Source organism: Pogona vitticeps, chromosome 4 (genome assembly GCF_051106095.1).
Source record: "Pogona vitticeps strain Pit_001003342236 chromosome 4, PviZW2.1, whole genome shotgun sequence".
NCBI lineage: Eukaryota > Metazoa > Chordata > Lepidosauria > Squamata > Agamidae > Pogona > Pogona vitticeps.
In genome coordinates, this window is record NC_135786.1 from 84,284,735 (window position 1) to 84,311,958 (window position 27,224).

Below are 27,224 nucleotides of genomic sequence, written 5' to 3' on the forward strand. Positions count from 1 at the left end.
CATGAGGAGATACCCAATATGCTGTGGTGGAGAGAGACTCCGGCCTGGGTTCAAAATCTTGTTCAGACATGGAAACTCACTAGGAGTGTGCAACTGGTTAAACCACCCCATAAAAATCTTGCTTACCTTGAAAGCCCTTGTGGCATTCACCCTTATTATGCTAAATATGTTATGCATTATTCATGTTTTATGCTGATGTGGTTGAGAGGTGGGGCCACTAGAGATGTTAAAAGGCAGAGCCAGATAGGAGGAGTTTAGTTTACAGTCTGGAACTGAGTTTGAAGGGGGGGGGGAGAGAGAGAGAAAGTTAGTTTGGGGATCTGAGAAGTAGTTAATCTGAGGAGTGTATAGTAACCTGTGATTTAATATAGAAGATTGATATAGATGATTGATGAACCTGAAGAAAATCCTTGTGAATTATTAATTAAACATCTGTAATCAATAAACGTGTTTTAAGAAAAAGTGAGAACTGAATGGACCTTCGTCTTTCCTAAGTAAAGTATGTTGAGTCAGTGATCAACTGGTGGCAGTGTGTGAAAAGGTCTTTGGTTTGCCTTCGTGTGCTCTGTGTTTGGAAGAGAAACAGGGGCCATGAGGGGCAAACGTCGCAGCCCTGTTGGAGCACTATAAATTGCTTTTGACATGAAGGCACGGAACAACAACAAAGTCAACCCATAATCTAGTTAAGTTTCTTGTGCCCTCTTCATAAATGTGAATCAGCTGTGTTTCAGAGCCTTTCTTCTGAAAAATTGCAGACAGAAGGTGAATTATATGAAAAACAACCTCTTTTGTGTTTTGAGGTCTTTTATTTACACATGACAGGTCATTCTTATTTACAGCAAGCACAAACTCAACAACAACAAAAATAAAAGCAAGCAGTCTTTTTTAATAACTTATACAGTGGAACCTCGACTTATGAATGTCCCTACTTACGAACATTTCGACTTTCAAACCGCTCCATCCGTAAAATGTTGCTTCAACTTGTGAACGGAGCTTTGACTTGCAAACAGAAAAAAACACGGGGGAGTTGGAGGAAGCATGAAATTTGAACTTTCAGTTAACCATTGGCCAGCGAAGAGGGTGCTTGTCTGCTTCCTTGCTCGCCCAAGCAGTTAGAGAGTGGTTAGGGAGAGAGTATTCAGACTGCCTGGTACTGTACTGCCTGGCTTTGCCTGGTACTGCCTGGTACTGTACAGTATGGACTTTTTTTTGGCTTTTTAAAATTTTTGATTTTTTGATTTTTGATTTTATGATTTTGGAATTTTGGATTTTTGACTTTCTTTTTTAAAACAGAGAGACTGCCTATTCTGGTTGAGTACACTGTATTTACTGTACATACAGGGATTTTGCAGCTTGGTGGGGGTATAGGGCTAGGTGGGGGTTATGTTTCTGTGCTCTGATGGGTCTTGCAGTGTAGATTTTAGATTTAAAATATGTGTGGTTAAAATGTGGATCTAAAGTCTGTTTTAAAATCAGAAAATATTCTGTGAGGGGCTGTGGTAGTTGTAGATGCAGGCAGGCAGGCTTTAAAATGGAGTTTACTGTAGATTCAAGTCTCTACCCCCCCCTCTCTCTATGCTCTCTTTTTGTGATGAGGAAGAATGGTTGCTGGTTGTTGGTGCAAGCAGGCTGTAAAATGCAGTTTATGCTCTCTCTCTATGCCCTCTTTTTGTGATGAGGAATTCTGTGCTGGAATAATGGTTGCTGGATTCTGTGTCTTTTAGGGTTTGTGTACTGTGGTGTACTGAACAATACATAGTCATGGCTCCAAAGAAAGAACAGAGCAAAAAATAATAATCATCTCCATTGAAACAAAAAAGGACATCATCAAAAACCATGAAGAGAGCATGTGTGTGACTCAACTTGCTGCTGAATACAAGGTGGCAAAGTCAACCATTGCCACCATATTAAAGAAGAAAGATGCATTGAAACACATTGATGTGACAAAAGAAGTCACAATCCTAACAAAGAACAGGCCACCCCTGATGGAAGAAGTGGAAAAACTGCTCGGTCTCCCAGAAGCTACAGGGAGTCTTTGCAGAGAAGGCAGCAAAGAGGCTGCTGTAGAGGGACCCAGCCTTCTTAAAGGCATGATCCCTCCTCCCCTCAGAAGACTGTGTCACCCATGACACTTGCCTCTGGGCGGGCAAAGCCTCCCTGCAATGGCGACCCAGCACCGTCTCGGAGAGGTCATTCACTGGCTCATCATAGGAAAAGGCTTGTTTCTTCTCACAAAACAATTGGCCTCAACAGTAGCCCCCCATTTTACCTTATATCTCTGGTTCTAGAAAGGCTACAAACTGCAGTATTGGATGGTACAGTACTGCCCCATTTTTTCTGCCAGTTGTCTGTCTGCCACTTCCCCAAATTCCCTGTTTGCTACCCCTCCTTTCTCCTTCCCCAACTGCCATAGTTTTTTTTCTCCTCTTCCTTTGAACCTCTGTTCACACATGTAGATGTGTGATTCCTCTTGGGGGGGCAGACTGTGCGAGGAATTTGAGTATGGCTTAAATTAAAAATTAAATAAAACTTCCTCTAATTACATAGTGGATAAAGTGATTCAGTCAGGAACCTACAGAGCAAGTTGATCTACAAGTAGAGATTGGGATGACTCACCATTTTGGCGAGTCATCCTGCTTCGTGAGTCATCAAAAGTTGACAACTCATGAAGTACGAAGTTGCCCCCATGAAGCAACAAATAACAATGTTATTTGTCAATTCATGGGAGGGGGGTATTTTTTAAAAAAACATCCAGGCTGCCCTTTGCAAAGATAGCCGCTGCAGCTTCCCTACCCTAAATGAAGCCACAGCCACCATCTTTGCAAATGGCATCCGGTCTCCCTTTTTACATGCTGTGGCTGGGAAGCCAGATGGAGACTTGGGCAGCGGCAACTGAAGTAATGGGGTGTTGGTGGGGTGTGGCGGGGCTAAGATAGGGAGAGGAAGGGGGTAGGCTGTGGGGCTGGGTGGCTGCCTATCGGCTGCCAATCAGCTGACTGGCGACCAGTAGGCAGGAAGGTTTTTGTTGTATGGTTTTGTTTTGTTTTTGGTAATACGAAGGACAAATAAAAATGGGTAAATGTTCATCCCTTCATATTTATGGGGGTCTCTGGAACCCACTAATATGAAGGAGGGGACTAATATTTAATGAATCGGCTATTTCCGTCGAAAAAGCTGATCCCTTTTTATATTTGTCCCCATGTCTAGCTACAAGTCTCCTTCAGTAGACCACTCCTTATTTGTTGTAATTGTAATTTAATAATTTTGTATATTTTATATTTAATATTGTTCTGTTTTATCTATGTAAGCTGCTCCGAGTAGACATGGTCTAGAGGGGCGGGGTAAAAATCCAATAAATAAATAAATAAATAAATTACCTCAACCAGCACTTATTGTCTCAATACATTCATTCAGAGGCTCTGGTAATGAAAAATAATGAAATGTTTCTGTTCGCTTACAGTTCTTCATAGATAAAACAGACATCATACTGTGTAAAAATGTTAGCTTGTTACTTCACTGAACTGGTTAACTAGCTTCATTACTGACTAAGTGACTGGTTACATAGTTGACAAAACACTTCACTCTAAAAGTCTTCATTACTAAAACTTACAGAACCCTGACTGGAAGAAAGGTGGTGGTGGGGTGTGTGTGAATCTGAGGTAGAGAGGGAACTATTAGCTGATACTGAGTTGACTGACAGCAACCCCAGTCCAGAAAAGTCCCTCCCAGCCAAAAACTCTTAATGGCATCATATGTAGGTTGCAATATATCCAAGAATTCATTTTTCTTTAACCTACAGTTAAATTGCGTCTCCATCATGACTTATGATGTTCCCCCCATGTGATGTTTCCAGTCTGTGACATCCCATGGTGACACTGTGTACACCAGATTAAAACAGGAAAAAATGGGCTTCCGTTTGGATGTGGTTCTGAGAACAGTTGTGCCTGTTGGCAGCTAACTTGCAGCAAATACACTTTCCCTGGTTTATTGCAAAAATATAGCTCAGCATAATACATTGTACTAGAATAGGTTCATTGAATCAATGAGGTTTTGGTGAGCCAGTTCCTCTGTAAACTCCATCGATTTAAATGGGCCTACTCTAATTGTAACTGATTACATTAAGCAACAGGATTTCAGACACTCTTAACTAAAGTAAAAAAGATGGAAACAATATTGATAATATTTGATTGATTTTCCTAAACATGAACCAGCTAAGTATACAGTGTGGCATGTTTTGATGTTAATAAGGTGTATATTTTTGTCCACACAGTTATGGACTTGGTGATACTTGACCTCTCAAAGAGAAAAGAAAAAATAAAAAGTAACTGTTCAATAATTTAAATTAGTTTATCACGTGCTGCCTAATGAGGTAGCCCAAAGAAGTATTATATAAATATACATATACCCACAGAGATTTGTAACTAGGTCAGAATGCTGCTTCCAAATTTAATACAAATTAATTAGTAGAAAATGGGGAGAAGGAATCCCTTCACTGACAAAATCTATCATATTGAAAATGCCATGTATCACTGGCAGTATTTGCTGTACTTAATTATTAAGGGCCAGTTGAAAGCCATTAATTTACATAGTACAGCATTACTTCACAGTATGTGTCCACTTTTAATTCCTAAGTGCTGTTTTTATACTGTCCAGACAGGGTCAAACGTTTCATTAATTTAGTGACCATGATAGCCCAACATCATTAAATTGTTAAAGATTTCATAGATCAGCTCATTTGACAAATAATTATTTTAGGTCTAATTTGATTGCTTCGGGAAAAAAAGAATAATAATGAGGGCTATGTCCATAGAGTTAGGCATCGGGCTTTTGTGTTTCTTGCACTGCATCACCAGAATTAGCCTGGAGGTCCCCCAGACAGACCTCTGGGGGGTTGTAGCCAAGAAATCTAGGAGTTTTCCAGCACCCACACATGGCCTCATGGGTGCCACAAGGGATTATGGGACTGACAGATTTTCGAGAGACATTTTTAATGGTCAGAAAGACCACCTGTCTCACAATCCCTTGTAACATCTTAGAAGTTTAGCCACTTGTAGACATTTTCTCCTTCTTCACAACAGCAATCTCCCCTTCCTGTCTCCAGTACCTATTACTTAAGGATATACTGCCTTGGATACAGAAGATGAAAGAGAGATTTCATGTCTAGTAATAATCTTAGAATTGCAGAGCTGGAAGGGACCCTATAGATCATCAAGTCCAGTCCCTGTCAAAGAGGTACAGTGGGGAAATCAAATTCCCAATCTCTCATACCTAAACCACTGAGCTATTCAGAAATTCTAATGGCCATGACTAGTAGATACTGATAGTCATACTGCCCATGAATAAATGGTTTTCTATCCATTTAAAAGTCACCACAGATAGAGGAGAGTGTTCGAGCTCTGCCCCCTTTATTTCTGGTGTTGAAGAAACCAACAAGTTTGGAAAGGAGATTCTCCACTGTTCCCCCAGGGGTTCTCCACATGAGTTGGAACTCTAATTCTTTAAGGCCTTGCTTCACATAGAGAGCTTGCACAAATTGTAGATATTCTTGGTCTTCATCTCTTTATTCTTCATCTGCAGAAGAGTTCTTCATCAAAAGAACAGGGGGTGCAAGGCTAGGGTTGAATTACTTCCATCTGTCTGTTGTGACTGTAAATGGATAAGCAATGCCTGAGTAGACTTTAGGCTCATCTCCTTTAAAACTGTTCCGAGTTGGGTGGCCATAGCTACATCTCATTTATCTTTGAGTAAAGAAACACTGTTCTCTATCCTGAGCAGAATCTTGAAAAGTTGCTTTCTGAACTAAAACGGCAGCTTATTCCCCAAATCTCTTCTTGAATATGCCTCCAGGTCATCTTCAGCTGCCTCACATCCCTGCCTCCATCAAGAACTGAAGTTAGATATTGGAATACTCCATGGCACAATCAACTAGAGGCAGAAAAGATTGTTGTTGTATTTAGTAGTCAAGGAAAGTAGCCCTTCTGTATCTCTGAAGATCTGAGGTGTGACAAAACATGTGTCATTTTGAGAACTGTGGATATTCGCAAAGGCTAACTGTTACCTAACTGGCCAAGTATGTACAAAACCCTTGCAGAGTTTCACTCTTGCTTACACATGGATGTGAATGCCATGGACTGTTTTAACTGGAAAACCTGTCACCTCCCAGGGAAAAAAAGGACAGCAATATTGATGTAAATCGTCATCAAAATGATATGACATGAATTGTTGTTGTTTAGTTGTTAAGTCTTGTCCATGGGACCCCATGGACCAGAGCACGCCAGGCCCTCCTGTCTTTCACCGCCTCCTGGAGTTTTGTCAAACAGACATGAATACACCTAGCCAAAGAGTCAACACACAGAACAGCTCTCCTTTAGCGAGAAGCCAAGTAAATTTAATATTTTGTTTTTATGCTAATAGGATTGTCTGGAGGTCTAGGAAAGCAAACATCCTAGAATGGTCTGCCTATCTTCTCCCTGTTCAGTAAATGGCCCATTCTTGGTCCATTGTCTCTGGATTTGCCAGGTGGAAAGACAATGGTCAAGGCAAGGCAGGGCACACATCACTAGTCAGCCTACTATATAAAAGTCATACATATTAGCCGTATTAGTTGTTCAGGTTCAATTCCAGTTCAGATTCAGTTCCAGCTCAAGTTCAACTCAGGTGTAAATCCTCTTTCTGTATCCATCTCGGCGTACATCCTGCAGCTAATTCTACTTACTGGAATTCTACCACTCCATAGCTCCAAGACAGCCTAACAAGACTAAGGAAAGGTGTGTGTGAGAGAGGGAGAGGGAGAGAGAGTAAGAGAGAGAGATTTAAGGAAAGATCTTTCCTTTGAACCCTCTCAGCCACATAAACTTGCTTCTTCTGAGCTTGTATCTCCTCATATTAGTTATATAGTTCATTGTGAATATGTGCTTTATTTTAATTATTTCGTGTTCAATACAATTCCCTAATGAATAGCTCTTTGTGGGTGTGATATGTTCAGCCCAATCTATGTCAAGACCCACTAAGATGAACGGTTTGTCAAGCAACACTTGATTTTAAAGGCTATCCAGAATGGTTGGGGGGATTGCTTACAAATCCAGTTAGCCTGGATGGTCTCTAGAGGACAGCCCAATGCACACCTTAATAGAATGTATGAGGCCTAGATCTGAAAATGGGACCCAAGCACAGGCATGATGGTGGATAGGGCAAGCCAAAAGGTAGTGGAAGCAAAATGGGTCTCATTCAAAACACTTAAGCTCACAAATCTGTGAAGGAAATACTTAGGGTATTACCTGGGAAATACTTTTAAAATGGTTCATATGCGATGTAAAGGAGTATGCTTAATGCAACGAGGAAGCACATCTAAGGTTACAGTTCCCTTCAGGAAATGAGAAATATAGCTCACATATTTTGGTGTGCTATACAATCCAAGGCCAGAGTAAAACTGTATACAATGTAAGTGGAATACAGAATGCACAAGAGACATAGCACTATATATACATCTACTGAGTGAAATTGCTTTTCTTTTTCCATTTTTTTTCTTTTCGCAAGCCAGGAAGAGCAACTGATACCCAGAATTCTGTTAAAATAAACACTAAATATTTTAAATTGCTTGGAGCGACAATTATAATTGAATCTGAGCACAATATTCCATGGATTCTGCCCTTGTGATTTGGATTTGGCTCAATCCATAGCGGGCAGGACGAGGCTTTGCATTTACCAGTAAGTTAATGTCAGCAATTCTGGGGGTTTGGTTGTCCAATGAAAACACAATACAGGATAATTAAGCAGTATTGTACTGTGCTGAGCACATTTTAACTGGATAAAGTCCTGAGTGAATATGAGCAGAGTCAAGGGATTTAATGCCAAAGTGGAGAGCATTTTTTCACCTTATTTGCATTAAAAGGAATTTGCTCTAATGCCAAATAAATGAAATGAATAAAACAAACAAGGATGACATTTTAAATAAAACTATACCACTGACAGTTTAACTAAATAGTCAAGGAGTATGAATCCAAAGTACTCTAGTTTGTAATTCTGTAGCAACACATAAGTCTCTGCACAATTGATGCGAGATGTTAAACAGAGCCAAGTGGGGGTGTCTTGGTACCTTACTACCTTGTACTTCTAGGTGTTATACAACTGAAGTGTAGAGTTGCTATACTGTACATATGCTGTTCATGCTTTTTATAAGATAATTTGTCCTTCCGTTTCCTTTTTTGACAGAAAACATTCTCCAAGTGTTTTCTTTTATTGTGTGCAATTGAACGGAAAGCTATTGCAGCTAGTAGCTACCTAGAAGTTACAGAAATTGATTTCAGGTGCTTTGACATTTTCATTCCTCTTGCACAGTGCAAGAAAGAATGCCACTAAAAGAAGATGACATTCTGCCAGTTCACTTTCACTTAGCCCCCTACCCACCCACTCATCCAAAAGCAGGTAGTCAGTGGTGGTAGAAAAACTGCTTTTTTCATTGTGCCATTTTCTAGTGCCACTCAATAATACAATTCACTTGCACAGGGGAGTCAGGTGCAAGTGCCACCTTGTCCTTTCTTTCATACAGAAAAACCTTTGGGGCACCCATTTTCTAATAAATTCAGTACATGGGAAAGAAAAATAATCTCCAAGGTTATTTTAGATTATACTGCTTTGTTATGGTTGGTTGGAAAGCTCAGTGGTTTAGGTATTTGGCTGCAGAGCCAGAGGTTGGGAGTCTGATTCACCACTGTACCTTCTGGAAATAGAGTCAGCTTGTGTGGCCTTGGAAAAGCTTCGCCGTTTGCAGGCACCTCCAAAAGAAAGGAATGGTAACCCCCTTCTGAGTATTCTCTACCATGAAAACTATGAAAAGGGTCACCATAAGTCAGAATTGGGAATCACTGGGAGCTTAGAAAGGCAACCCGCTTCTTTTAATTTTTTTTAAAAATGTTTAAAATACAACACATGAATAGTTTGTGGGTGGCTTATCCTTAGCTTTCTCACAGAAATATTTTTGTTATGTGCATGCACCTTTTTTGAGCAGTTTGAGATCCAGAGATTATAATAAACAACAGTAGTCATTAGTATTTGAGGAGAATTTTTACATGCTTTCAAAAACTGCCACTTATTTATTTGTTATTCTGTGTCTTCTTTGTTGTGACAGTAATTAATTCAATAAATAAATAATCCAAAGAAGCGAGGGGGAACCTCAAAAAGTAGAATTCCACAGATAAAAACAAAACAAGACCTGACTGGAGTTTGCTCATTCAAATTAACTATGTGATCCATCATCCTGTCTTATCTTGTGTGATGACTTATTGCTGTTTGAAAAGAGAAATGAATGGTACAGAAGATGTTAATTTACTTTCCTGTTCTGCATTGAATTTATTGTTTACTAATTGGTACGTCACACACCATGAATTATGCACCAACATCCTCCCCCCCATGAAACCCACCCGCCAGAAATGTCTGTACTGAGAACCAAAGCAAACCATTTGATCATTGGTTCAAGTTCAAACAATTCTAATTGGGCTAAGCTTCTCTATTTGACTATGACAGGCAATTATTTGTAAAATAATCAATGGTAATCCTTATTGAAATTGTTTTCCTAATGCCACTTTATTCTTGTCTTTTCCAAAAGCGAAGCTGCGTGTGCTCATTCACAGAACTGTCAACACACGGCATTCTTTATTTCATTTTTATTTAAGTATTGTTTCAGTATTGTGGTTTGAAACATTACCAGCTTAGTTGAACATATTCATGTTTGTGCCTTTAGAGGCTATTTTAAAACTGCATCAAAGTGGTTGATTTGCATGCATTTTCTCTCTTCTCCCACGTTTCCCTCCCTACTCTACAAGGAAAGAGTTAGGGGAAATAATGGGGAATATATTGGGGAAATGTATTTTTTTATTTTATTTTCTACTCTCCCATGGATTTAATCATACATTAATCATAAATGCATGATTAACTCCAGTTACAATGCAAACTCCAGTTATTTTCCATTACTGTATCAACTCATTACAGTCTATAGTAGCTATTCTCCATTTCTAGCTACTGGATGTTAGTCTTCTAATACTAATGGATTCCCAGACCTGATCTAGGGATGCCCTGAGAGTTTTAGGACATCCACCCAGCTTTCACATACAATTGTGAGCAGGATGAAGGATGAAGAACACTATCCTGTTTGTAGCCTCTTTGGAGATGGAGAGTTTTTACTTCAGTCTTGCCAGCTTGCATCCCCATTTCCCATTTCCTGTGTCCCATCATAGAAAAAGGAATAATAGGAAAGGTTAGCCAAATAGAGAAGGGACAGTCTGGCCTTGAAGATGTCATCCTGATGTTTACCTCAAAACACAAAGACCAGGCTGCTATGCAAATGAGCTCAGGGAAGCTTGAGCACCCAGCCAGTATTAGAATGGCCTCCTTCCCCAGGAGGAGTTCGCATATAACTAGTGGTGACCTGAATACAAGAGTCACATGAGCAGGGGCAATTATACCAGTATTCCACATCTAACTGCCACTCTTCCCCATACAAACATGGGTTTCTGAAGTACAATATTGAGTCTATAAGTCTGCCTGGGCCCTCAGATCTTCAGGGGATGCTATATTCTTCATTCCACACACATTCATAGGCATGTTTATTTAGAACACAAGACAGGGCCTTTTTGGTTACTGTTCCCATTCTCTCCTCTGCGGGAGGCTAACCTGGTTGCTCATCCATTTCTTTGACCACTTAGTTAGTTACTAAAGGTATCTAGTATGGTATAGGACACCGAGTGATGGAATAGGATTGAAGAGATCTGGGTTCAAGCCCGTGCTCAGCTATGGAAACCACTGGGGGCATGGCACTGGAACTTGTAAATATCTCAATTACCCTGAAAACCATGTTAGGGTTTTGCTATGAGTCAGATGTTATTTGATGACACATAGCCCACACATTTAGTCGCTAACTGGCTAAGGATGAGTTTCTGATTATACACTCTTTGCATTGTTGTGCTTATAAACTGTTTTTAAAGTTGTTTTAATTCAGTCCTTGTTTTTGAAAAGCCACCTATTTAACTGGGCTGAGAACAGGTCCCATAATCTGATTTGGAGGTTAATTCAGGGCTTTGGAACTTGTCCTGAACTGGCCCAGGGCAATCTGAAAGCACAGAATTCTGATTCAATCTGTGCCCCAGATCTAAGTCAGTCTACGCATCTCCCATGGACATGTACTGGAACAACAAAACTGTATAATTTATTTTACATAAAATTTAAAGGCAACATCCTTCCAAAGGTTGTTCAGTTAGTTTCAGGAGATCACATGCTAGTTTTGAATTTTGGTGATTCAAAGAAACTAAAAATGAAAGAAGACTGCAGTGATTTGTGCCCCTGTGAAGAGGTTGCCTTGAGCACTCCTAGCAGGCCATCAAGCCCTGCCCCACAAGCCCAGGACAGCTCAGGAGACAGTGAATCTCCTAGGCCAGTGGGACTCACACCTGTGTCATACTCACCTCTTGCTGAAGAGAGTATGAGGTTGGGCAGGGAGTCACTGTGAGCACATACCTACCACCTATATTCCTGAGGTAGGTCCTTTAAGGCCTCAGACATGCATAGCATATGGCCCATGGACAAGCCTGACCTTAAAAGAAAACTTAGCTTACTTTTAAAGCACTTACGCGTGGGCTTTGTGTTTCCTCAGAACACACAACACCTCTGCAAGGTAGGACCACCTGTGATAGCAAGTTAGAGACCTTGGGGAAAATGTTGCTGCCTGATGCAGGACAGCTGGAAGAGGGTACAATGGCAGTATAAGAAACCTGGACATACAGGGCTCAGAACTGTCATAATCAACCACATTAGAGGAAGGGGAGATATAAAAAGAGTCAGTCAAGCACTAGGACTCCATCATCTGTGCTGACACATGGGTACAAACAGGAATAGAGGACAAATGGAGCCACCGCTTTTCGCCCAGACTGGTGAAAAGGCCAGGGACCTGAGGCTTTGGCAATGCAGCCCCCAGCTGATTCAGCACACACACCCCAGCCTTGGCATCCTCACCACTCAACAGGAGCTGTGGTGCCTGAGACACAAGCACCAACAGATGCTGCTAAGGAGGCTCCAGAAAGAACAACTTGGCAAAGCTTGATCTCCATCACTCTCCTTTACCATCCTTTCCTAAAAGTGCTGTGCTGGGATTCATACTTCCCATCCACTTCCCTGGACTTGGACTTTCAGGAACCCCAGTAAAGTCACCTGGGGCCCAAATCAGATTGACAGTGCCCTGGGGGTTAGTGCTGGAAACTCAACACCCCTGGGAACAACAGGGTTAAGGGTAGTAGGGCCTCCTAGTCACAAACCCAGTCTGGAGCCCATGGAGCTTTTGCCTAGGAACTCCTCAGCTACCAGGGATGGCAGGATGCACAGCCTCAACTGATTTGATTTGTGCTGTGACACAGAACAATTTCTGCTTTAATCCTGGACTTGTACAAATTGATCTGAGTCACAATTATCTGCTTTGAAATTTGTGATTTGTCCAAATCTAGAACACAACCCTATTATTTCATTACATATTAGTATTCTAACTTATTGTCTTTCTGGCTGTGTTTGCTTTAATTCATGTTTCCAGCTGCCTAAATTACTGTACTGGGAGAGAAGTGAGATACAAACAAGCACACAAATAAAGGCTATGATGAGGTGATGGAAGAAACCACATGATTCCCATTCCTCATTTGGTTCCTGTGTTGAATATCTTATCCTCAAAACGGAATCTGTTCATTGGGGACTAGTTCCTATGCCATTAGCTGTAAACATGAGTGGACCTTTAGAACTGGGTTTAGAAAAAGTAGAACTGTAGCCACTTGTAAACTTGGAAGTGTGTGTGGAGCTGTGAGAAGACTCAAGGTTCATTTCTTAGATTTTTGGCTACACACACACACACACACACACACACACACACACACACACACACACACACACACACACACACACACACACACACACACACACACACACACACACACACACACACTTTTTTTTGCTATGAGGCTTACAGGGAACGAACTGTATTGTAAACATCTGCAGTAGCAATGAAATATATTTACAATGACCTTTCTGAGGTCAGAACATTAAACTCTGAAGGACAGCTAATGCTGAGCCAAATTTTCCATCAGTGTCTTTTTTGAGAAATATTACCATTGTTTCTTTTTCTCTCTCATTCCCCTAGAGCACTGGTTCTTAACCTTGGGTTACTCAGGAGTTTTGGACTGCAACTCCCAGAAGCCTTCACCACCAACTGTGCTGGCTGGGGTTTCTGGGAGTTGCAGTTCAAAAACATCCAAGTAACAAAGGTTAAGAACCACGGCCCTAGAGTAAGAAAATATAGTGTGGGGAGTGTTTTCTGATTCTTTTTCAAAGTACACACACACACACATTGCAGAATTTTGTCTACATTTTCTCTCCCATGTTTTGCACCACCGCAGTGTGTCAGAACACAGCTGGCTAGAGAGCCTCATGGAGGATGCTGACAGGCAGCCAGACAGTTGCCCTTGTGTCAGTTTGCAATAGCAGTGCAAACAAAATAAAGGATTTAAAAAAATCTTTGTGGTGGATAGAATGAAGCTGAAATGCAACCATGATTAGCTATGAGCAGCATCTCTTGAGAAACCGGAGGTGAATTCCTCCTCTCCATGGAGCAAAAATAAGGGGGCGAAATGGTTCGTGCCAGTTTGGAAATGGGGTGGGGAATTTAAAAAGTCTCTTCATACACAGTTGCTGTGAAGGCTTCTGCACACACAACGTCTTTACTGTATTTGCACCCACATTATCAGCTCAGATGTACCAGCATATTGGCCAAAGCATGGCATGTGGTCCTCATTCATTTCACACAACATGTTGGGAGTCACCTGAACATGTACACTGTGACACCACAGTAGGTCAAGGACTGCTATGATTGAAGATCTCTAAATTAGTCCTTTTTTAAAATCATAATTTGTTTCCTAACTTTTCTCTCTCTACAGTCGCTTGTGTTGTTTCACCATAAAGAGTAATGCTATAGATCACTTAAAGATTTATGAATGCAAAACTGGCCCTTTTCGCCTGATGTGCCCAATTACATGTTTGTGTTTGGGTGTGCATAATGCTACATCCAATTCCAAACAGAAGTCCTAAGGCAGACGTCTAACTGTGCAAATTCATTCTGCTATAAAATCGATAAAATCAGATTGCATTTTGCAGCAAGTTAATAGAGCTGTGCTGAATAGATATACGATTACAGGACTGATAATGTTTCACTATGATTTTCACACCCAACCTGTTAATGCTGACATCTGATAGTTAAAAAGATACATCAAAGTCAAATTAGGCAGGAAAAATGGCCAAGGAGGAGCAATAGACTCAATGCAACTTTCCCTTTGGGACTTGGAATCAAATGCTACTCAGAAATGACAGAAAGGTCAATATGGATTAACCTCAGCAGAGATTTTGCTATTATAGCATGCTTAATTGATGGAGAACTTTTTTTAAACCCTGTTTTTCTTCCCTAATATGACTTCTTCTGCTGGAAAAATTGTAAAGCTAACAATAGCTTATGACAGGCATACATAAATAAATCTTAGGAGCAAGTGCTCAAGGTGTTTCATGGCCAAAATCTTCTTATGCAAATGGTGTAACTTTGTAGGTCAATTGCCTCAAGTAAAGAAATCACCGTAGGCATTATCACTTGCATGTCACATCAAAGTGTGCTGGTGATAACATCTATGATGATTTCTTGAGGCAATTCAACTTTAGGAGTTATGCTGTTTGTGCTACACCAGAGGTAGATGGGCGCGAACCTGAAAAATTGTAGTTCGTAATAGTTTGTGGTTTATGGTTAGCCACAAATCACCATGAACCAACTGGAAAACTGAACCAGTTCGTCGTTCAGTTTTCAGTTCATGCCCATTTGGGGGAGGCCTAATTTTTCCTGTTGTACCATGGCTGCTGCCCCACCATTCCACTGTTGCTAAGGCTGCCGCTGTGCCACTGCCATCCTGCTGCCACAGGGGTATCGGTTTCAAACAGCAATTTCAAAGGTCTCCCAAAACAAAGACATAACTTTTAAAACTTCATTATGAATGTGACTGCCAGTAAGCTATTCTATGAGATGAACTGTGACTATATTTAGGTGGATAATTTTTCCTCATCTGGAACAACCCTCAGTTACCTATTATAGCAGTTCTAATAGTATAGATACATTACATTATGGCTGTTGGTTAACAAAGATAGCTTCACTCCTTTGAAAATGTAAGTATAACTTTCTAGTTACTTTAATAGGTGCAAGCGCATGGCCTCAGTAAAAGATGGGGAGGAATATCACCTAGTACACAATTGCTGTGCTGTGGCTTATTCTGCCTCTTATGTGCTGTTCAGAGTGGAGGTGATGGTGACATGGAGGAGAGAAGAGTGTTATTCATAACACAGACCAAATAACTACAAGGTGGTTTGTTTAATTACATGTAAGCAATGAGGAAGTAAAGATATATATTTTTAAAACAGTGACTATAATAACGGCTAATTCCTTTCTGTGTTCCCAGAAGAAGGGAATATTTCTGAGTATACTCTACCTGGAAAACTCTGAAAAGAGTTGTCATAAATGAGTATTGACACAGGATGATGATGATGATGATGATGATGATGATGATGATGATGATGATGATGATGATGATGATGATGATGATGATGATGATTAGGGCCGTTGAACTTTAACTAAAAAAATTAAGTTTTAAAACCTTTCTAAGATATATTAAAAAGCTTATGAGAAGGAGCTCAAATGTAGTATTTATGTTTGCTTCCAGTAGGTGTATGAATGCTTTCACTACAGACAATAACATATGCAGGCAAATTTCACATTTAATACATTAGGCATATACAGTATGTTCTACTAAAGACTGGCCTTGACATAACAAAAGTTCTTTTGAACCTTACCACAGGCAGATTCTTTAACATGCAATGGAAAACGGAAAACAGAAACACTTTCAGGGTCTCTCTCTCTCCTCCACTTCCAATTCTGGAGCACATTCCTCCAGGGTCATTTTATGGTATGTAGTGAGAGATGAATAATTGTAATAAACAAACAAACATTTGACAAAATCCACTTGCTTAGTATAATAAGTGGAAATGGAATAAACCCATTGAATCCATGAGGATTTAGTCAGTCAACTTCTCTGTAAGTTCCAGAGATTCAGATGAGCCTACTCAAATTGCAACTTACTATACTAAAGTGTAGTAATTAATAGAACTTCATATGAAGTAGTTGATTCATCAAAGCTCCACTGGTTCAATACTAGTGCAAATTAATACGCTAAGCAATAGGGTTTTGATTATCTTGTAGAGATGGGTACAAATCCGAAAAATTGTGTTTTGTTTTGATTTGTGATTCATCAATGTCAATGAATGATGAATTACAAATTTATGATTTTTTCCCTGCTGAATTGATGAATCAATTTGTTGATTCATTTTTTAATTTTAAAACCCTATTAAACACACACACCCAAGCATCTAGACACTAAATTTGCAGGGAAATGTCCTCCGATGCTCTACAAGTTCTTAAAGTTTGGTGAAGTTTTGGTTTTGGATGTCCAATTATGCACCCACAAGCAGCCCCCTGAAAAGTCCCCTCCAGGCATGTAGTGCGGTTGAAGTCCCCTTCTGTATGGTTGAAATCCCCTCCAACCACACAGAAGCTTCTACTGACTATCCTCTACAGCCCCTCCAAGTTTGGTGAAAATTGAATTTCAGACATACAAGTTATATATGCACAAGATAAGTCCCCCTAGGAAAGTGCCATTTAGCAACTGGTTTTGGGAAGCCCAATCTTCATCAAACTTGGAAGGACTGTAGAGGTGAATCAGTGGAAGCTTCTCTGTAATTGTTGTGTCTCTAGGGCATTTTATAGACAAACGAATCAAAAATCACTAAAATTCATTGATTTGTATTCATTGAGGGCATTGATTCATATGAATATGAATTGATACATTAGCTATTTTTGAATGAATTTAGTGATTTTTTTATTTGTGCCCATATCTAATACCTAGTTGTGATAACTGCTGTCTGACCAAGCTCTGAGGAGATACTGAAAATACAAGAAAATACATCAGTATTGGAAGTATCACCATTTTGTGGCAGAATATTAGTTCATCTTAAAGTTGCATCTACTGCTGGCAGCAATTCCCCAAGGTTTCATGGTCAAAATGGATTTTATGCTATTCCTTAGCATGGTTTTTGTAGAAGTGCTCCACCAGGTGGAGAGAGTTCTCTATTACTTATAGCATATGGGTTTTTCTCCCCTTCAGCCACATAACTTGCATTCAGCATATTCTGTTTTGTAATTTATTACTTTAAAGTAAACATGTGCTTAATGTGCAAGTCTGATTTTCATGGCACAGTCTTTGAGGAAATCCCAATGCAGAGGAGAAAGTAAGTTAATTGGACAAAATACATATTCAACACGATATCTCATTTGTCCCTCAGATATATGTATTTTCAAACCTACCTGGAGATCCTACCCATTGAATCTGGACACCTTTGGCTGTAAAACATGCTGTGTGCTATGGAATCATAGTAGTCCTCCATTTCAAATATAACCATACTCAGTCTAATAATCTAAGAAATGCAAATAATCAGCTTATTTTGTGCTGAATTGTGTTTGTTTCTTTAATTATCAGCAGTGAAGATGAAGAACAAACACAAATTTATATTATTTCTAAAGTTCCCATGGCTAGCATATTAATGCTTGGGAAATGACATTCTATTGACCAATATGAAATGGGTCTAGCTCCAGTGATCAGGGTTTTTCAAAGGGGCATTTACAAGCTGTTTACATTTCACAAATAAATTAACTATTCAAGCAGCATGGATGGATTGTTTGATCTGATCGTATCTCACTTTTAGTTTAGCTTTTTTGCACTGTGATAATTACTGGAAGATTTTTATCTCTCAAAGTTTTTATATGTGAAGTGGCTATCGGTGAATAGCTCTTAATAACAATCAAGAACTTTTAATAATCAGTTGTCAAAAATATATTTCCAAGGTTATTACTTTAAGTACAGATGAAATTATTGATATGCACGCTGAGGTTCCAAAGCTGTTATTTAGAATGTTGTAGTTGTTTTAATTACCCTGGCACAGTATTACAAGAAGAACTATAAAACAGCAAATTAAGCAGTTTGAAACAATTAGAATGCTTTAACACTGACTAAAAACCTAAGAGAAGACCAAAAAGTTGTTAATTGCCTTCGCTGAAGAAATTTTTCTTTGCTTCCGAGTCTTTTTTAAACAAATCGGTTAAACAATAATTATGGCCTTTTGTATTCCTTAGAGTGTGCTAATGGAGGGGGAAGCGAAGGATCAGTAGGTTTATAATCTAAATGTGCATTTTAATCAAGTATTTGAGGCTTTGATAGGTCTTGCGTCAATAAACAACTGTATTTCCCCACTCCAAAAAACATGATGCCTATGTGGGATGTAACTTACTCTATGTGTTCTGCTCATGCAGATAGCAGAAAGGCTGGGGCCCTGTCCAGACTAGCCATTGTGGTGCAAGCTGGATCAGGCTACAAACAGCCAGATGAGGTCAGGGGGAGGAGTGATGTGCCACTTGGCATGCTCCTCTCATCCGAATGTCATATTATTAACCTTTGTATCAATTTCAGTGGTCCTCAACCTTGGGCCTCCAGATGTTCTTGGACTTCAACTCCCAGAAATCCTGGCCAGCAGAGGTGGTGATGAAGGCTTCTGGGAGTTGTAGTCCAAGAACATCCGGAGGCCCAAGATTGGGGACAACTGAATTAAATGATCCTCTGCAGAGGATCAAGGATAGTGAATTTTTTTTTACATCTGCTAAATCATCACTGAATAGCATTGACTAATTAAAAAAAAATCCTTGCTCCATTTCTCCCCACCCCACCCCTTTTAGTCTGTTGGAATCAGTGACTCTGTTGAGGCTTCTTACTGAAGGCAGTTGGTCGTATCTGTCAGTTTGCTGTTTGATCTGTCCACAGTGGTAAGTGAAGAAAATGTTTTTTATTCTTTCTAATATTAAAATCTCAGAGTGAGTTATTGAAATTGTAAGTGCCAGTTGATGACAAAAAGTGGTGGACCAATCTGGGGCACTTGGAGTTATTCTGCTCTGCAAATCCCTGCACTTATGCTATATAGCTTGATGAATTTAACCAAAATTCAAAACATTTTAAGCTAAGATTCATCTCAGCTTAAAATGTCTTCAGTCATTTTGCTCAGTGCCTAGCTATGATATCTACTCACTCCTAAGAACCCACTGAGTCTCGTGGCACAGTGGTTAAATCGCTGTACTGCAGACAAAACTGTGCTCACGGCCTGGGGTTCAATCCCAGGTAGGCAGTTCAAGGTTGACTCAGCCTTCGATCCTTCTGAGGTTGGTAAAATGAGTACCCAGCTCACTGGGGGTGGGTGGGATTGTGTAGCCTGCATAATTAACTTGTAAACCACCCAGAGAGTGCTTGAAGCGCTATGGGGCCATATATAAGCAGCATGCTTTGCTTTTGCTTTGAACTTTGCTATCTGTTTTTCCTTCTGCTCACCACTCCTCCACGTGGGAGATATTTATATTGTTTATACTGTTTATATTGTCTTTTATATTGCTCTGAGAATATCTCAAGTGCTCTGAATTCTCAGTAATTTTCAAAGAGGCCTGTTGTAGTGTTCAGTGGAATAGCTGAATGAGCAGTTGGGTGTGAGTTAGATTATGAAAATAACTACAGTCTACACCAGTCATTTCCAGTTTGGGGTACATTTACCCCAATGGTTACAAATTAGGGGTACACATTTAGGAGTACATGGAAAAATTAATATTGGCAGAAAAAGGCACATAGGTCAACAGTGTAAGACAAGTTACAAGTCAAAAGTTATGAAATTAATTGAACATTATGACTAGTGGTGGAGTGGGTTTTCTTTGTTATTTAACCTCGAGAAAAGTCCAGTCCCCTCACTTTGTTATTTTGGCAAATATCAATGTGCTGCAAACACACCACCAGCTCAGATTTCACTCTCCTCCGTTTTGTGAACATTCAAGTACTGTGCCAGTATTGATGTACATTAGGGGCACCTTAGCCAATCCTGTGAGCAGTGTTCAATGAGTGGGTCTTCTTTGATATGTTTACTTGAATTCATTCTATCTTTTGAGTTTTGAAAGGAAATATACAGCATATGTAATGTCTATTTGCCTTATTATTCCATTGCTTTGTAGTCCCATTATTGGGCTGTTTATTTGCAATTGAAACATATAAATTTGAAATAACAGCAACCATATTAATTACAAACATTTTATTAATATTGAAAGGTACAATATATGGAAATAGACTGCCAAGGGATACGCAAGTGGGAAAAACAGTAGGGAACCACTGGTCTATGCAATACATGTGTCTAAACCACATATATTTTTAGCAAAAATGAGCAGTGTGTGGAAAAATGCAGGCCTCACACAGTTTGATTGTCCCTAGAAACAAAGTTTAATATAAGTTGTGGGACTCATATTGGCCTGTCTGCAGATTTCATCACTGCTCACTAATTAATATTTCTCTTTGGTCTTACTGTCACAATCTGCTGGACCTAAAGCTCACTCTTAATAGGATTTTTCTCTTAAGGGTTACTCCTAAGTGAGTTTTTGGAACATTATGAATTCTCTATAAGCCATAAAATCAGATCAAGGAAACTGGAGTTCTATTTAATTGTATTTCATGGAGAGGAATTTGTGATCTGGGGGTGGGTGGAGGGAACCTTGGGACACTGGAAAGTAACCACATATACCAAATGTGTAGAAATTAAATGGAATTTATACAAAATGTTCCGGGTTGTGTTTCATTAGTATTGAAAGTGTGTTTAAAATGAATCCCTATTGATCCACACTGAAATAGATGGAACTTGGTGTTCTTGTCAATAGAACAAATTATAGAACCACAGAGGGGAGATATGGGAATCAACTTTATAGCAATTTATTAATACACTATACATAATTTATAGATAATATTCCACTGATCAGTGAGTCAGCAGCTATAGTTCAGGTTACAAGCACTATTGGGCCATAAAATAAAAATGCAATCCTGACTTTTACATAGAAGACCAATAACAGCATGTTAAAAGAAATCAGTCCCAACATGGCAGAACAAAAATGAAATACAAAATATATGCAATTTACTGTACAATGAAGAAGTGGGGGCACTTGGCAGAAGCAGAACTAGAAATGTTGTCACATAGCACTGTCAGTAAGAGACAGATGTCATAAATCAGAAAATCAATTGCTGAAAAGATGTGCTCTTTAGTGGTTTTCAATAATTCGCTAAGTTTTATTTTCATTTTTAAATTATGAAGTTGATTTGTGCTATGTTTTAAGTCCCAGGTTAAAAATTTAGTTTGAGATTAACTTTATTTCAGAAGGCTAAACTGTTCCTACTATAATGGAGCATTTACAATGACTGAGGATGAACAATGTGCATTTTGCACACACATAGGGGCTGTAAGTTGTTAGGGACATGGCCTGTAGGTTGGACCCCAACATTGATCATGTGTGCAGCTGTGCAATAAGGCCTTATGGGGGAAAGTGATATGAAATGGTAATGTAGGTGACTATAGCACTACAAAGCCAAGCCTCGGTTTGGCATCACTGAAAATGTTGGTGGTTATAAAAGGACACAGATGTGAATGGATTATTGCAAAGAAGATTAAGAGTGCTTTATTATCATTTCAATGAACAGGTCTTCCATGGGATTTCTTTCTTTATATATTATGATAGTATGTATAACAATACAACTGATTTGGGTTAATCACCATGATTAATATTTTGCCTAGGTATTTCCATCCAGTTAGAAACGTTGATTATAGATTTATTTCTTTAGTAAAATAGGGGTTCTTAACTCTGTATTAACTACTGGTTTTAAACTTCTCAATAATCCCATTCAGAATGATATTTATATAGGAATTTTTAAATGTAATTCACTCTAATATTTACATGGATTATTGCAGAAGTGTAAGCTTTGTATTTTAATCACCCTGGAAATTGGTTAAAGTGTAATGGTTATGTATTCTTTTTTGTTGCTCTCAAAGAAGATAGCGAATGTTCAAAACAACATGTAAATTTCAGGAAAGATTATAAATAATATTTGAATAAGTAAATTTTAGTCTAGTAATTATCTATTCTCTCCCCTGCTACCACCCCCATATGGGTCATGTTACAGTCTAGAAGAAATACTATGATTTCAGATGCCTAGGAATAGTTTCCCTGCCAATTGGTCAGAATATATATTTTTTTGGCATTATGAGAGGGGGGAAAGGCAACAATCTAATATGGAAGAGCCTTCCTTGAAGGCTGCATATTCCTTGCCAATATTAATTGAAAAATTAACTCAGCCTTTTTGGTTTAGTTGAAAGATAGGGGAATTCTATTTTCCCAGTGAAAAAAGAGCAGTTTTATGGGGTGATAATTTTTAGGGTCAGGTTTTAAACCTTTCTTGTGGATAGGGATGATTGTAGTCTTAGTCCATTTGGAAGAAACTGCCCCCACGTTATCAACCAGTGAGGACAGATTAGGTAACTAGGGGTCTAGCAGCCTTGATTTGTCTTCAGGACCTCAGAGGGAATGTCCTATGAACCTGGCTTGTTACCATGGTGCAAGACCAGATAGGCAGGGTACAAATGAAATAAATAAATAAATAAATAAATAAATAAATAAATAAATAAATAAATAAATAAATAAATAAATAAATAAATAAATGATCTTTGAGTTCTGACTGGGTTTCTCAAAGCCAATAGGGAATATCTAATTTTAACAAGGAAATGAATGTATGTGTGTTTTTTTTTGGGGGGGGGAGATTAAGGGAATATACTAAATAGCCTGACAATGTTTGCTCCAAGCTTTAGGTGGAATAATACAACACAGCTTGCTTCCTGTCTGCAAGAGATTGCCTCAGCTGTCACGAATGGAAGAGTGAGGCAGCAATTAGTAACTGCTAAGTCTTCCTTTCTGCCCTCCTGTTTCCTATGTATTACAAGGGATTTATGGTCTCTCTGAGCTGGCTGGATAGCTCAGTGGTTTAGGTGGAAGTTGGGAGTTTGATTCTCCATTGTGCCACCTGCAACTAGAATCAGTCTGTGTGGCCATGTGCAAGCTACACAGTCCAGGGTGCTCCCAGAAGAAAGGAATAGTAAACTACCTGAGTACTCTCTACCTGGTAAAACTCTGAAAAGGTTCACCATTAAGTCAGAATTTATGCAACTGCACATGATTTTTTTTTATTATTATTATAGTCTCTCTGAGCCTGGCAGTATGCTAGGACAGTATGTGATCATTATTCTTCCTATAGGTATTATAAAAGCTGTTCCAAAGTACTGGGAAACCCTCCAGGGCAGGTTTTTGGTGCCATGGACAGTAGCATGGAGGAAGGGCAGAGGCCGAAAATCCTGACATTACCCTGAGAGTTAAAATGGATTTAGGTCTTTGTCATGTGCAGCTTGAATTTATGTTCAATTTATCACTGCCACACATATATTTATTATTTATGATTCATTTATCAATAAAAGGGTTAAATTACCCTTTTCACCTTATGTTAGCATGGCAGTCTACAAGGCTTATATGATATATAATAAAAATGATGAAATGAGTTAGCCATAGCAGTTAAAGGCAGATAATGCATATAGTTGACAAGCCTCATCAGCCCAATTAATAGTTCAATGGTTTAGGTATCTGGCTGCAGAGCTGGTGCTAATAATACTTCCACTGGAAGGGTATGTCACAACTGGGATGCTCACAAGGAAGGCTTTCCTTATGACCTTAAAGCATGGACAGTTTTCTTCAAGTATTCAGGTCCCATGCCATTTAAGGATTTAAAGGTAGGCATCAACACCCTGAATTGAACTTTTAAAAAAGGCAGCAAGTCAACTGATTCAGAACCAGTATATTATGACTCTACATGACTGTGCCATTCATCATTCCAACTACCATGTTCTGTTCTATATGAACTTTCTGATGGTGTCCATTTCCAAGGGTAGAGATACATACAATGCATTGCAGTAACAACGGGCAAGCAGTAATTACGGGCAGCCCACCAATTTGGAATGCAAGCTTGTTGAACACAACTAAGTTAAACAAGATAATTTCATGTTCCCTCTGATGTTCATTCTTCTGTTGTTTATTTCTAGGGTGCAATATAAGAAAAGTTGCCTGGGGAATTTTGGAAGATTTTTTAAAAAATCTAGCAGCCTTTGCTTCCATCATCCTATGTATGGACGAAAACGTGCCCTTTTCTGTTTTCTTTCATCACCCTGAGCCAGCTTTGTTACCAGTATTTCAAATTGATACATTTCAAATTGTAACTTCTGTTACAGAAGTTGTGCTTCAGTGGAGAAACATATTCACTGAAAAAAATGTTTTTAAAAAATTTAAAAATGGAAATCCACCCTCCCAAAGGCCAGAAAACCATGAATTAACTAGTCAAACTATGGCCTTTAAGTTCCTGAACAGAGACTTGGTTCTTTCACAGCTAGTGCTATGTTTACTTTCTGATTCAATCTCATGAACCAGATGTTGGATGTATATGGGAGGGGGGGAATCGTGCCTCTCATTTAAAATTAGTTCTCTCAATGATGTTTATTTTGTTTCATTTTATTTTATTTTTTTATGAGGGCCCACATTGTAGGACCTTAAGTTTTCTCCTGACTCTGTGGGATTGCTATTCCCTTAAAATCTCTCATAATAGTAAGAGAAAGTTGAAGACTGTTGTCTCATACAGACTTTCCTGGAAGTATCCCCACTGAACCCACTGTGAATTACCTCTGAGTAGATATTTGAATTTCCTCATAAACAGGTCCAATACATGAGCAGACACAGGTTGCCTGTCTCTTTGTGACTGAATCAAAACTGATTGTGTGGAAAAGCCTCACAGAACTGATTCCTGAACATCCTTTTTAAAGGATCACGTAAGCATTTCCTGGCATGGTAACATTGACACACCTGGAAGAACAAGTACAAATGTAGCTTCATTAAGACAATATAGGAAGGAGGTGTGGTTTTCTCATTGTAAGGCAAATTCCAATTAATATTTTACAGCTATGGTTGATTAGGGCTTTGACAAAGGCAGCTCAATTTCTGAGCAACAGGAATCCTCCATTCTCTTCAGAAAAGTTTCCATTGTGAAATTTAGCAAAACTCCCCATCTCGTGTTACTTTCATAACAGCCTGCATTCTCTACATTCAGTACCAGAATCCTTTTACAGCATATATGGTTGTTCAAATTCCAACTCTGGAGACAAGGAGCTCCCAAGGTTGTTCAGCTACTGTATGACTTCTAAAAACACACTGCATGGGTTGCATATAAAAAAAATTCCTTCTTCCCTACATGCTTGTTTGCTTGCATGTTTCAGCCCATCCTCATCTAGTCTAGCTTTAAACCAAGACCCACAGGCATTTTCTTTCCCGTCTTTTGTTGGACTCCCAGACAGGCTTCAGGTGATTGATCAAAGGACTGCTTTTGGTGTTTCTCAGCTATGTGACTTCAAAACAGCAAGAGAAACAGCCCATGGCCACTTGCCTCGGAACACACCTGAGGCATGTATTAATGGAGCAATAAAATATGGCCTACCATGTCTTAACACTATTAGTCCCAGTCCATATGAATTACATTTCCCCCAGAATTTGCCATGGGCAATCAGATATTTCATCTTCATGTCTGATTTGAGGCATTCTTTCTGCCCTTTCAAACTGTTAACCAGCAGATGTACTTTTTAATGTTCATTAATGCACCTCTGTAACTTCTCTAGGTCTGGGATTTTTACAATCTCCTGGATCTGAAGTTGTTCGTTAAACATTCTTTGGTCCCATTCAATTTAGCCTATTGAATTTCTTTGGTATCTGTCCAAACACTGTTCAGATCATTAGGCCTAAACTGTCTCATCTAATGATATTCCAAATTACAGATATTCCCTTATGAGTAGAGTCACTTCCCCCCCCTTCTAAACAGTAAACTGGTGGAGTTTTTCTTTTCTTTTTCTTAATAAATAACCTTTATTAAATACGTACACAAAATCTAAAGTGTAGAATTTTCCAGTGTGTGTTCTGATAGCTGGCAAAACAAGTTTGTAAAATACTCATTGAGTTGTATGTTGTATATGCATATTCCACAGGAGTCAGGCTAAGAAGTTACAAATGATAGAACACACACACATTCATAAGGCAATAATAATGTTCTATTTCTGATTCCAGTAAATCTATTCCAGAAAGGATGCTGCTCCTTACCAGGTTATTAATTTGTAACTCTGGTTTTCAGTTAAAATTGAAAGATTGTCTGATTGTGGTATGGTTTAAACTTCTTCAACCATGCCAAGTATTATGGACAAGTCGCGACTAGAAATGAGGTACTAGAACCCCTAACAACTTAAATGATCCTGCAGAAGGTGCAAGAAGGACACTAAACCAATTGAGCTGGGCTTTGAAAATGAGCAGAACTCCCTGATTTTACTTCCAACTCTGGAAAAGGATGTGTTTCCAGAATTCAGTCTTTATTAATCCATGTACCATATACCCTGATCCATAGATCTTGGATTACTGTATAGTTTTGAATTTAGCTACCTGACAGATTTCATGGCACTCTTAGCACTGTGATGCAGTTCTGAGCAATTGAAATGTAATCATCCTGGGTCCTTTCAAGGAGAAAGGCGGGTTAAAAATATTTTAAATAAATAAGTGACGTGTCTTTTTTTTTTCTTGAGAGGTTCTTAAAAGGAAATTGCAGGTAAATGTGGAATGTGAGGGTGCCATTCCCAAGGTTGCTAAGCTGTTGGCTTAATCTACAGTAGAGGGCAAACCCTTCTGGATGACATCACAGCTGCTTCTGAGGGGCATGACCGCCCACCGTTCTTCTTTCTCATAGGTGCTAGAGAGCTTGCATAGAGCCTTTCCTTAGGCCAGTTATGATGGCATTATGTAACCATTGTCCTATCTGAACTCTGTAACCTATCTGCATACTGTCCACTATCTGTGAGCTTGTAAGGTTAATAAAAGCACAGTCCTCCTGGGGGCAGGGCAGAATTCACTGGGAACCCATTCGGTGTTATTCTGCCTCTTCTAGTAGTCGCCCACCAGGAGCATTGCTGGCAGGACATCCCTGTGTGTATGGCTTACTTCTTTAACTTCTATCTCTAAGAGACTATTTGCTATCCTAATTATCTGGTGATCATCACAAAGCCCATCAGCCTTCTCATTTCGTGACTTCAACAGTGGA

General features: G+C 39.2%; 1 long non-coding RNA gene across 1 annotated transcript; it reads left to right on the plus strand.

Annotated features, from left to right (window-relative positions):
• The first annotated feature begins 2,902 nt into the window (after nucleotides 1–2,902).
• LOC144589097 (uncharacterized) lies at nucleotides 2,903–26,724 on the plus strand. Its single transcript, XR_013545003.1, has 2 exons — nucleotides 2,903–24,749; nucleotides 24,836–26,724. It is a non-coding gene; the product is annotated as an uncharacterized LOC144589097 (long non-coding RNA).
• The last annotated feature ends 500 nt before the right edge of the window (nucleotides 26,725–27,224 follow it).